Genomic DNA, 10,434 nt, shown 5'->3' with positions numbered 1-10,434 from the left:
TATATATATATATATATATATATATATATATATATATATATATATATATATATATATAAGTGAGTTAGCATTTGGGTTATGTATCATTTTTACCAAACCACCCCACTCATTTCCATTCTTTCTTCCAATGCATCTGCCTGAAAGCTTCTGGTGCAGTAATCATGTGAAGATGTGTTCACCTGAAGGTGTTGCAGCAGCCACCCACTCAGCTGCATCCATTTCCTGACTCTATCTTGCTGGCAGCTTCTTGTGTTTTAATTAAATCTTCATCTGGGTGGTTGAAGAGTGTAAATATGCGGAGCTACCACAGCTCGCCAGCAAACTATATGCCTATTGGCTGCACCACGTCTCCACAAACTACATCTCCTCTGCTTTGGGTTGAGAGGAGAGACAGAACTTTTTGGCTTTCTTGTTTCTCTTTTTCTTCCTATCTTTTTCTTCTCTCCCACTATAGCTGGAGGGCGTTGGCTCGTGGAACTTTCCATGTTGCTCTCGTAGGCTTAACGAACTAACACTGCTCTCTACTCACATTTCTCTCTATCCCATCAAGCTGAAGGGTGAGGAATTCCAACAGCTATTAAAATGGTATAGACGTTTCACTGGACAATCCTTCTTTCTGCCCAAGCTAAGTAGATACATTTGCAGGACTCACTAATGGGTGAAAAGGAGTTAGTTATGTTAGAAACAATATAATACACTCACTAGCGTCAAAAGGTTTTTGGCACTTCACAAATATGGCACAGTAGGCCAAATTTATTCTGTGGGGTCCACTTACAGTATAATTAATTTCCCATAATGCACCAAAGGCAGAAGTATAAAATACTTATTTATAAAACCCAAAATGTAATTATTGAAAAAATTACTTTATAAATGTGCAAATATAAGGAGAGTATGTATACAGATGGCTTTCAAAAGGTAGGATGTTAATAGTTTTTGAGGACTCTTTCTTCTCTAATGTATGTAATAGGTTAAAGACAGTTATGTCATACCCATGGTTTAATTGTAAAGTTGTAATTGGTTGTGGTTACAGTAGCTGTGGTTGTCATGTCTGTTGCAGCCTTTTCACGTTCTACTACTACTCCCACGGCCAAATAAACACAGACGGTTATTTAGCTTAACACTGATGCATACCAAACTATGGGCCAGAACAGTTGGGGTTGGCTTAGATTTTTGAAAACATACGATTATTGATTAGATAGCTAGAAAATGCTAGCCAGATTTTAATTGAGAGGACATGAGTCTTCATATGACAAGGTGTTAATGTATGGGTCATTGGCAATGTTAGTATGTATGACCACTATTCAGTTTTGAAGTTGGCCAAGCTATATTTACAAAGTGATATCCCAAGTAGTGTTTGATGTCTTACTGTATGTCTTATTGTTTACTTCAAGTGCCAACACTGCTTTCTTCTAGGACATCCTTCAAGCCACTGTAACGGTCCCAAACCCTCAGATTTTCAGTTCAAAGCTCTATGGTTCAACTGTATCATCAGAACTTGCAGCTGGCAGTAGAGATAACGTTTAGGATGCAAGGGAACTGGCACTGTACACAGGGACTGGGGTATCTTGACTTTCTGGAGCCCCAAGCTTTGCTGTACTGTTTGTTCATCTGGCAGATCCAGTTCATCTCTGCTGGTCAAGCACAGTTATTACTGGTGGTGAACAACATCAATATATTTTGGATGAAAAGTTGAAAGACATACGATTACACCTTGTTCTTTTGGACCCTTTCATTTTATTAAAATTAAATTTTATTTTAATAAATTTAACAAAAAAGGTGTGGTTTGTGTATTTGACTGGCATGTCCAATGCCTTAATAAATATGCAGGTTAAATGTCTTTAGAAGACCCAACTCTGGTCTGGTGTATGTTCTATGAGCTCCCAATCGCAAAACTGTTGATGATGGAATCATGGTGAATCAGCAGTCACTCTTCTCTCTTTTTACTCAGATTTCTGTTCATGTAATTTTTGGAACATTCAAGAAACACTCTCGTACATCCATGGTTTCTCAGTTTTATATTCACATACAGCACTGTATCTATAGAGAGTTACACCTCCCCCTGCTGTTCATATGATAGTAATGTATTTTTAAATGTTTTGTTGGTTTTTGTTTATGAAACGGGACCGATGCTATACTGGCCCTTTTTTCTCTTGATTCAGCAAATACACAGCCTAGATTGTGATTGAAGCAGTAAGGTGTTTCATGTTACTGATATATTTTGTGCAGGCTTTTATATTAAGTACAGTATGGTTAATGTGGCACAGTGGGTTTTTTTAACAGGGAAATGTTTAATACTCCCACTGGATTTTCCTTTGAACAATTGTCTTAGAGGTTGAAAGTTGAGTATGTTTTAAAAATGTATAGACATTAGATGGATTCAATAGAGAATTGTATGGATCTCCCACTGGTTTACTCATAGACAGGGCCCAGGTTGGACTGAGTTTGAACCTCAGGCAGGCGATTGTGTGTAGGACAACTGATGGAGATTTAAAGTGGCTGTGTGGAGCGCCCATGGTGACACAACATCAGCACCTTTGAAAGGCAAACAGTGTACGCGCTCAAAACTTGTATTCTTTCTGATGTGCATGCTGTGAACAATTTCTCTGATTTAAGTTTGGAAATCATAAAACTGGAATGGCTGGAGATGCCTCAGGGTAAGTGATAACACTGCTGTAACTGTGATGTATAGTTGCGAGTCAAATTTTTCTAGTGCTGCTACTCCTCTGACATCTCCTAATATTAAAATCCTCAAATTAACTCCTCAATTTATATTGCTGCGTTTAACAAACTGTGTCTTGACAGTTAATGATGGTAGATTACCTTATGTAACAATACTGACAGTCATCACCAGATGGTGCCTGTAAGACGTGCGGGTACATGCTGTTAGGTACAGTGGGGAGAACAAGTATTTGATACACTGCCGATTTTGCAGGTTTTCCCACTTACAAAGCATGTAGAAGTCTGTCATTTTTATGATAGGTACACTTCAGCTGTGAGTGACGGAATCTAAAACAAAAATCCCGAAAATCACATTGTATGATTTTTAAGTAATTCATTTGCATTTTATTACATGACATAAGTATCTGATACATCAGAAAAGCAGAATTTAATATTTGGTACAGAAACCATTGTTTGCAATTACAGAGATCATATGTTTCCTGTAGTTCTTGACCAGGTTTGCACACACTGCAGCAGGGATTTTGGCCCACTCCTCCATACAGATCCTTCAGGTTTCGGGGCTGTTGCTGGGCAATACAGACTTTCAGCTCCCTCCAAAGATTTTCTATTGGGTTCAGGTCTGGAGACTGGCTAGGCCACTCCAGGACCTTGAGATGCTTCTTACAGAGCCACTCCTTAGTTGCCCTGGCTGTGTGTTTCGGGTGGTTGTCATGCTGGAAGACTCAGCCACGACCCATCTTCAATGCTCTTACTGATGGAAGGAGGTTGTTGGCCAAGATCTCGCGATACATGGCCCCATCCATCCTCGTTCTGTCCCCTTTGCAGAAAAGCATCCCCAAAGAATGTTGTTTCCACCTCCATGCTTCATGGTTGGGATGGTGTTCTTGGGGTTGTACTCATCCTTCTTCTTCCTCCAAACATGGCGAGTGGAGTTTAGACCAAAAAGCTCTATTTTTGTCTTATCAGACAACATGACTTTCTCCCATTCCTCCTCTGGATCATCCAGATGTTCATTGGCAAACTTCAGACGGGCCTGGACAAGCGCTGGCTTAAGCAGGGGGACCTTGCGCGCGCTGCTGGAATTTAATCCATGATGGCGTAGTGTGTTACTAATGGTTTTCTTTGAGACTGTGGTCCCAGCTCTCTTCAGGTCATTGACCAGGTCCTGCCGTGTACTTCTGGGCTGATCCCTCACCTTCCTCATGATCATTGATGCCCCACGAAGTGAGATCTTGCATGGAGCCCCAGACCGAGGGAGATTGACCGTCATCTTGAACTTCTTCCATTTTCTAATAATTGTGCCAACAGTTGTTGCCTTCTCACCAAGCTGCTTGCCTATTGACCTGTAGCCCATCCCAGCTTTGTGCAGGTCTACTATTTTATCCCTGATGTCCTTACACACCTCTCTGGTCTTGGCCATTGTAGAGAGGTTGGCGTCTGTTTGATTGAGTGTGTGGACAGGTGTCTTTTATACAGGTAATGAGTTCAAACAGGTGCAGTTAATACAGGTAATGAGTGGAGAACAGGAGGGCTTCTTAAAGAAAAACTAACAGGTCTGTGAGAGCCCAAATTCTTATTGGTTGGTAGGTGATCAAATACTTATGTCATGCAATAAAATGCAAATTAATTATTAAAAAAATCATACAATGTGAAACATCCATAAACTGTTTTTTTCAGGATGATTTCCAGGGCAAAGTCTTTGATAATATTACATTTATTTTACAGTCTAAATCCTCCTGACTTGTTGTTCCTTTTGTAAAGTGACTAAGTATGCTTTTCTGCATCATTCTAAAATACCAGTAAAGGTTTAAAAGCAACTCAGTCTAGCTATCTTGCCAGCAAGTTCACATTACTTAATCTTATGCTTTCTACATCATCAATAAGCAACTACAAAAAAATTATGCAAAGTGGCAAGGAAAAACTCCTTAGTGGGTTCAGTACCTAGAAGAAACCTAGACAGGTGCTGGACTCAGAGGGATCCAAAATGATACCTTAACATGTTATCTGGACAGACACTAGTCTACTGTCACAAACTAATGCAACGTTACCAATTGGGATTGAGACAGGACAGATTGACCCAAGCTTTAAAGAGTGGATGGGGAGACACACTGACTACATGGGTTGTGCATATCAATAGCTGTATTTCCATTATGGATTTACCTTCACTGCCTATAGCCTGAACTGGGATACCTTTGGCAGTATGACGAGAACCTACAGCAGCATTCTTTCTTGAACCTTGAATATTTAAGATAAGAGTAAATGATTACTGCCCATATTCTGCAAAATATAAAAGGATGGTTATAATAATTACATAACTTTCATTGCTCACTGCAATTATTGGGACCTTGACCTATTTGTTTCTTATTTAGGCTCTGTACTCCAAATGTGTAAGTATAGATTCTCATGTTTTTACAGTATTTGAAGGTTAGTTTAAGGTTTAGGGTATTTGTGTCAAAATAGGTTTCTCATTTAGAAATGACAATCATTTTTATATGTACAAAAGGGTTTTCAAGTGTAATAAACTACCCGGGCAGTGGATCACTAAATAAACCATGCAAACTGTCCATCGGATCTTACAAACAACAACAATTATTCCCCCACATTATACCTAGAGATTGCATTTGCTGCATTTTTAAGGCCAAATGCAGCTGTTATTTTTCAACATCAAATGATTTATGGGTATCAGTTAACAGCTGGTAACCAGAAGCTGTATGTAATATTTTAAATTGTTGAAAAACTATAGTAATAGTAAATGATAATGTTTTACAATACCAACAAAACAATTGTTTAGTTGAAACATAATGTCATTCTTTCTGTGTTGAATTGCTTAACCCAAGTAAAATTCACAACAGTTTTGTTGAAAACATTGTTTAATTCTGACTGCAACACATTTCCACCAAAACAGTAAAAAAATAACAATAGATTTAATTTTCATCTTTGATAATCAGGACATTTTCTATAGGAAATGTATCAGTATGTTTCACACTTTAAATGTTAGTTGTATCAGCTGTTGTACAGAATGATTCAAAACAGGTATTACTGCACTGAGCCTTTATTTAAGTTTAATATTATGCATGGATTCTAAAGAACTGTAGAGAGCCTAACTCCCTAAATACACACAATTGGCTTTTTTTAACAAATGTGCCAGTTGTGTAAATGCTTTCACTATTAATAGTCAATTATGTTTTACTAAAGCTTTTTCAGTTCCTATTCATTTCTAATAAAAATTACCTATCATTACTTAAAATAATTAATTTTGCTTAGAGCAAATACTTGTATAATCTAATTGGTAATCATATAGAGCCATGTTGTGTCTGTGTTTATCAACCTGTGCTTTATATTTCCTGAAACAGTAGCCTGTTTCAAACTCACCTACAGAGCTTTCCTGTCTGAAACTTAACTGATTATTGTCTTGGTTCTGCTTTCTCTCCTCTACCCACTGCACTCTTGTACTCTAACACAGCACATGTTTATGATTGAGGAAGCCAGTGACAATTAACAGTTAGGATTTAACATGGCTAATCTAGTGATATATCAACAATAATAAATCTTTACTTGTGTGCTGCACTTTCTACACCTGATATCACACTAACTTCACCAACTCTTCTGCCAGACACTCTGCCAGTTCTTCACTCTCTTTTTGCCTAGCATAGCATACAGATGTACAGTAGTAGGGACAGTAATAGGACATCTCTAACAGAACAATAGCCATTGATGTACAGTAAAGTTTTAGTGCTGGTACTTTAATTGTCTGAGTTGGATCTTAGTCACCATACAAATAGCAGTGATAATAGCAGAGGTAACATAAACCTTGGACATGTTGATTGAAAACCCTCTATCATGAATCCCTGCAGTATGTTTAATGCTACTTAACCCACATTTTTGACAGATGGTGATTATTCCAAAACTGAGGAGAGTGAATGAATTGACACTAGCTAAAATACATTATAACTACACCTCTTAAACTGAAGTTGTATATCTGGAGTGCCAGCCTTTCACTTTATTGCCGTTCGATCACAGTGGTTTACTGTTTTCTGCTGCTACATGACATTAATTTATGAAAAGGAAGAAACTGACTACCACTAAGCATGTAGGCTCACCTAATTAGCTAACTATACTTGGGAGATACACATTTCAGTAAGTCTAGTGGTACATATATGCATTTAAAAGGAAACACATACACTCACCTAAAGGATTATTAGGAACACCATACTAATACTGTGTTTGACCCCCAGAACTGCCTGCATTCTACGTGGCATTGATTCAACAAGGTGCTGAAAGCATTCTTTAGAAATGTTGGCCCATATTGATAGGATAGCATCTTGCAGTTGATGGAGATTTGTGGGATGCATATCCAGGGCATGAAGCTCTCGTTCCACCACATCCCAAAGATGCTCTATTGGGTTGAGATCTGGTGACTGTGGGGGCCATTTCAGTACAGTGAACTCATTGTCATGTTCAAGAAACCAATTTGAAATGATTCAAGCTTTGTGACATGGTGCATTATCCTGCTGGAAGTAGCCATCAGAGGATGGGTACATGGTGGTCATAAAGGGATGGACATGGTCAGAAACAATGCTCAGGTAGGCCGTGGCATTTAAACCATGCCCAATTGGCACTAAGGGGCCTAAAGTGTGCCAAGAAAACATCCCCAGACCATTACACCACCACCACCAGCCTGCACAGTGGTAACAAGGCATGATGGATCCATGTTCTCATTCTGTTTACGCCAAATTCTGACTCTACCATCTGAATGTCTCAACAGAAATCGAGACTCATCAGACCAGGTAACATTCTTCCAGTCTTCAACTGTCCAATTTTGGTGAGCTCATGCAAATTGTAGTCTCTTTTTCCTATTTGTAGTGGAGATGAGTGGTACCGAGTGGGGTCTTCTGCTGTTGTAGCCCATCCGCCTCAAGGTTGTGCGTGTTGGGGCTTCACAAATGCCGCATACTGGATGTTTTTCCCTTTTCACACCATTCTTTGTAAACCCTAGAAATGGTTGTGCGTGAAAATCCCAGTAACTGAGCAGATTGTGAAATACTCACACCGGCCCGTCTGGCACCAACAACAATGCCACGCTCAAAATTGCTTAAATCACCTTTCTTTCCCATTCTGACATTCAGTTTGGAGTTCAGGAGATTGTCTTGACCAGGACCACACCCCTAAATGCATTGAAGCAACTGCCATGTGTTTGGTTGATTAGATAATTGCATTCATGAGAAATTGAACAGGTGTTCCTAATAATCCTTTAGGTGAGTGTATATTATAAGTAAATTTGTCATGGTGCGGTGAGCAGCAGCGCCACCGTGCCATATTTCCACAAGTTCCCATATTCTCACGAACACATCCCGGACTGTCACATGTTTCCCATCTTCCACACCAGGTCCCAATCTAGCTCGTTTGTATGTGTATATATGTTTCCCCTCTGCTCCCCACATTGTGGATCATTGTTGCTGTTGCTTGTCATTGTTGCTGTCTGTTAGTATACCGGTGAGTGTTGTTAAATTACTGTTGAATGTTGATTGTTAAGACGCGTTGTCGCGCACTTTATTTTCATCAGTAGTTAGTTTCGTTTTCCGTTCGTGTTTGGTTTGTTTGTTGTTTTAATAAAAACCCACGAACGAGAGTACTGCCTGCGCCTGGTTCCTCCAACACTACACCGCGACGAGTTGTTACAGAATGATCCACCGCAACTGGAGCCAGCAGGCAGCCCCTCCAGAGAGGGTGTATACGTGGAGGGGCGATTGGGGGTCTGACTCCCTCTCATCGGACGATGATGAAGCGGTCTATGAGAGAGTGGAGGAGGATCCCCTTGGGGAGCAGTGCTGGGGGTTGCCCCAAGATGGGTTCGGGGTGCCGCTGTGGGGCATGGACCAGTATGGAGTGGTCAAGCCCCTCACCAAAGAACAAGGGGAGCTGGTGAAGGGTCTCCTGCAGGACATGCAGGAGGCAGGAGGGTCAGGACGTAGGCGAGGCCGGAGGAAGAAGAGGGCGAGGTGCCCAACGCTCGGTCCAAGGTCCCCCCAGGAAAATTTTAGGGGGGGGCTGAGTGGGTGCCCGGGGGAAGTCCCGACGACGCCCCCTCTATGTCCGGTGCCTCCTCGACCCCGTGCAGGCTGGCCAGGCTGTAGGCTGGCAATTAGGCGCACACCGCTTCCTGCTCCGCGGCCTTCCGCTGCCCCTGTCCCTGCGCCACGGCGCTGATTGCCCCCTGCTGCATTGGAGCAGCAGCCAGCGCCTCCTACCTGCCAGCAGCGGCAGTCAGCGCCCCCTGCTGCATTGGAGCAGCAGCCAGCGCCTCCTACCTGCCAGCAGCGGCAGGAAGCGCCCCCTGCTGCATTGGAGCAGCAGCCAGCGCCTCCTACCTGCCAGCAGCGGCAGTCAGCACCCCCTGCTGCATTGGAGCAGCAGCCAGCGCCTCCTTCCTGCCAGTGGCAGCAGCCTGCACCGCCTGAGGCCGAGGAGGAGTGGCCTGCACCGCCTGAGGCCGAGGAGGAGTGGCCTGCACCGCCTGAGGCCGAGGAGGAGTGGCCTGCACCGCCTGAGGCCGAGGAGGAGTGGCCTGCACCGCCTGAGGCCGAGGAGGAGTGGCCTGCACCGCCTGAGGCCGAGGAGGAGTGGCCTGCACCGCCTGAGGCCGAGGAGGAGTGGCCTGCACCGCCTGAGGCCGAGGAGGAGTGGCCTGCACCGCCTGAGGCCGAGGAGGAGTGGCCTGCACCGCCTGAGCTTGCCGGGGTTTGGCTGCCACCGCCCTCTCCTGTCCCGGCCGCCCCGGCCCCTCCTTCGGCTCTTCCGGCTACCGACCCTCCTTCGGCTCTTCCGGCTACCGACCCTCCTTCGGCTCTTCCGGCTACCGACCCTCCGTCGGCTCTTCCGGCTACCGACCCTCCTTCGGCTCTTCCGGCTACCGACCCTCCTTCGGCTCTTCCGGCTACCGACCCTCCTTCGGCTCTTCCGGCTACCGACCCTCCTTCGGCTCTTCCGGCTACCGACCCTCCTTCGGCTCTTCCGGCTACCGACCCACCGTCGGCTCTTCCGGCTACCGACCCACCGTCGGCTCTCCCGGCTACCGACCCTCCGCCGGCTCTCCCGGCCTCTGACCCTCCGCCGGCCGCCGACCCTCCGTCGGCTCTCCCGGCCTCTGACCCTCCGCCGGCCGCCGACCCTCCGTCGGCTCTCCCGGCCTCTGACCCTCTCCCGGCTACCGACCCTCCGTCGGCTCTCCCGGCTACCGACCCTCCGTCGGCTCTCCCGGCTACCGACCCTCCGTCGGCTCTCCCGGCCTCTGACCCTCCGCCGGCTGCCGACCCTCCGTCGGCTCTCCCGGCCTCTGACCCTCCGCCGGCTGCCGACCCTCCGTCGGCTCTCCCGGCCTCTGACCCTCCGCCGGCTGCCGACCCTCCGTCGGCTCTCCCGGCCCCTGACCCTCCGCCGGCTCCTGTTCTTCAGCCGGTTCTGCCTCCCCGGCCTGTCCCGACGGCTCCGCCACCCTGGTTAGTCGCGGCTGTTCCGCCCCCTTGGCGGGTTTGTGCCGATGGGGGTACTGTGCTGCCCCGTCCCCCCTCCCTTGGGCTGGGGTTCGTCTTGGCCCGTCCGGTGGCCGGGCCTTTGGGGGGGGGTACTGTCATGGTGCGGTGAGCAGCAGCGCCACCGTGCCATATTTCCACAAGTTCCCATATTCTCACGAACACATCCCGGACTGTCACATGTTTCCCATCTTCCACACCAGGTCCCAATCTAGCTCGTTTGTAT

Source organism: Esox lucius, chromosome 2 (assembly GCF_011004845.1).
Source record: "Esox lucius isolate fEsoLuc1 chromosome 2, fEsoLuc1.pri, whole genome shotgun sequence".
Lineage (NCBI taxonomy): Eukaryota > Metazoa > Chordata > Actinopteri > Esociformes > Esocidae > Esox > Esox lucius.
Note: the sequence above shows the minus strand (reverse complement) of the source record.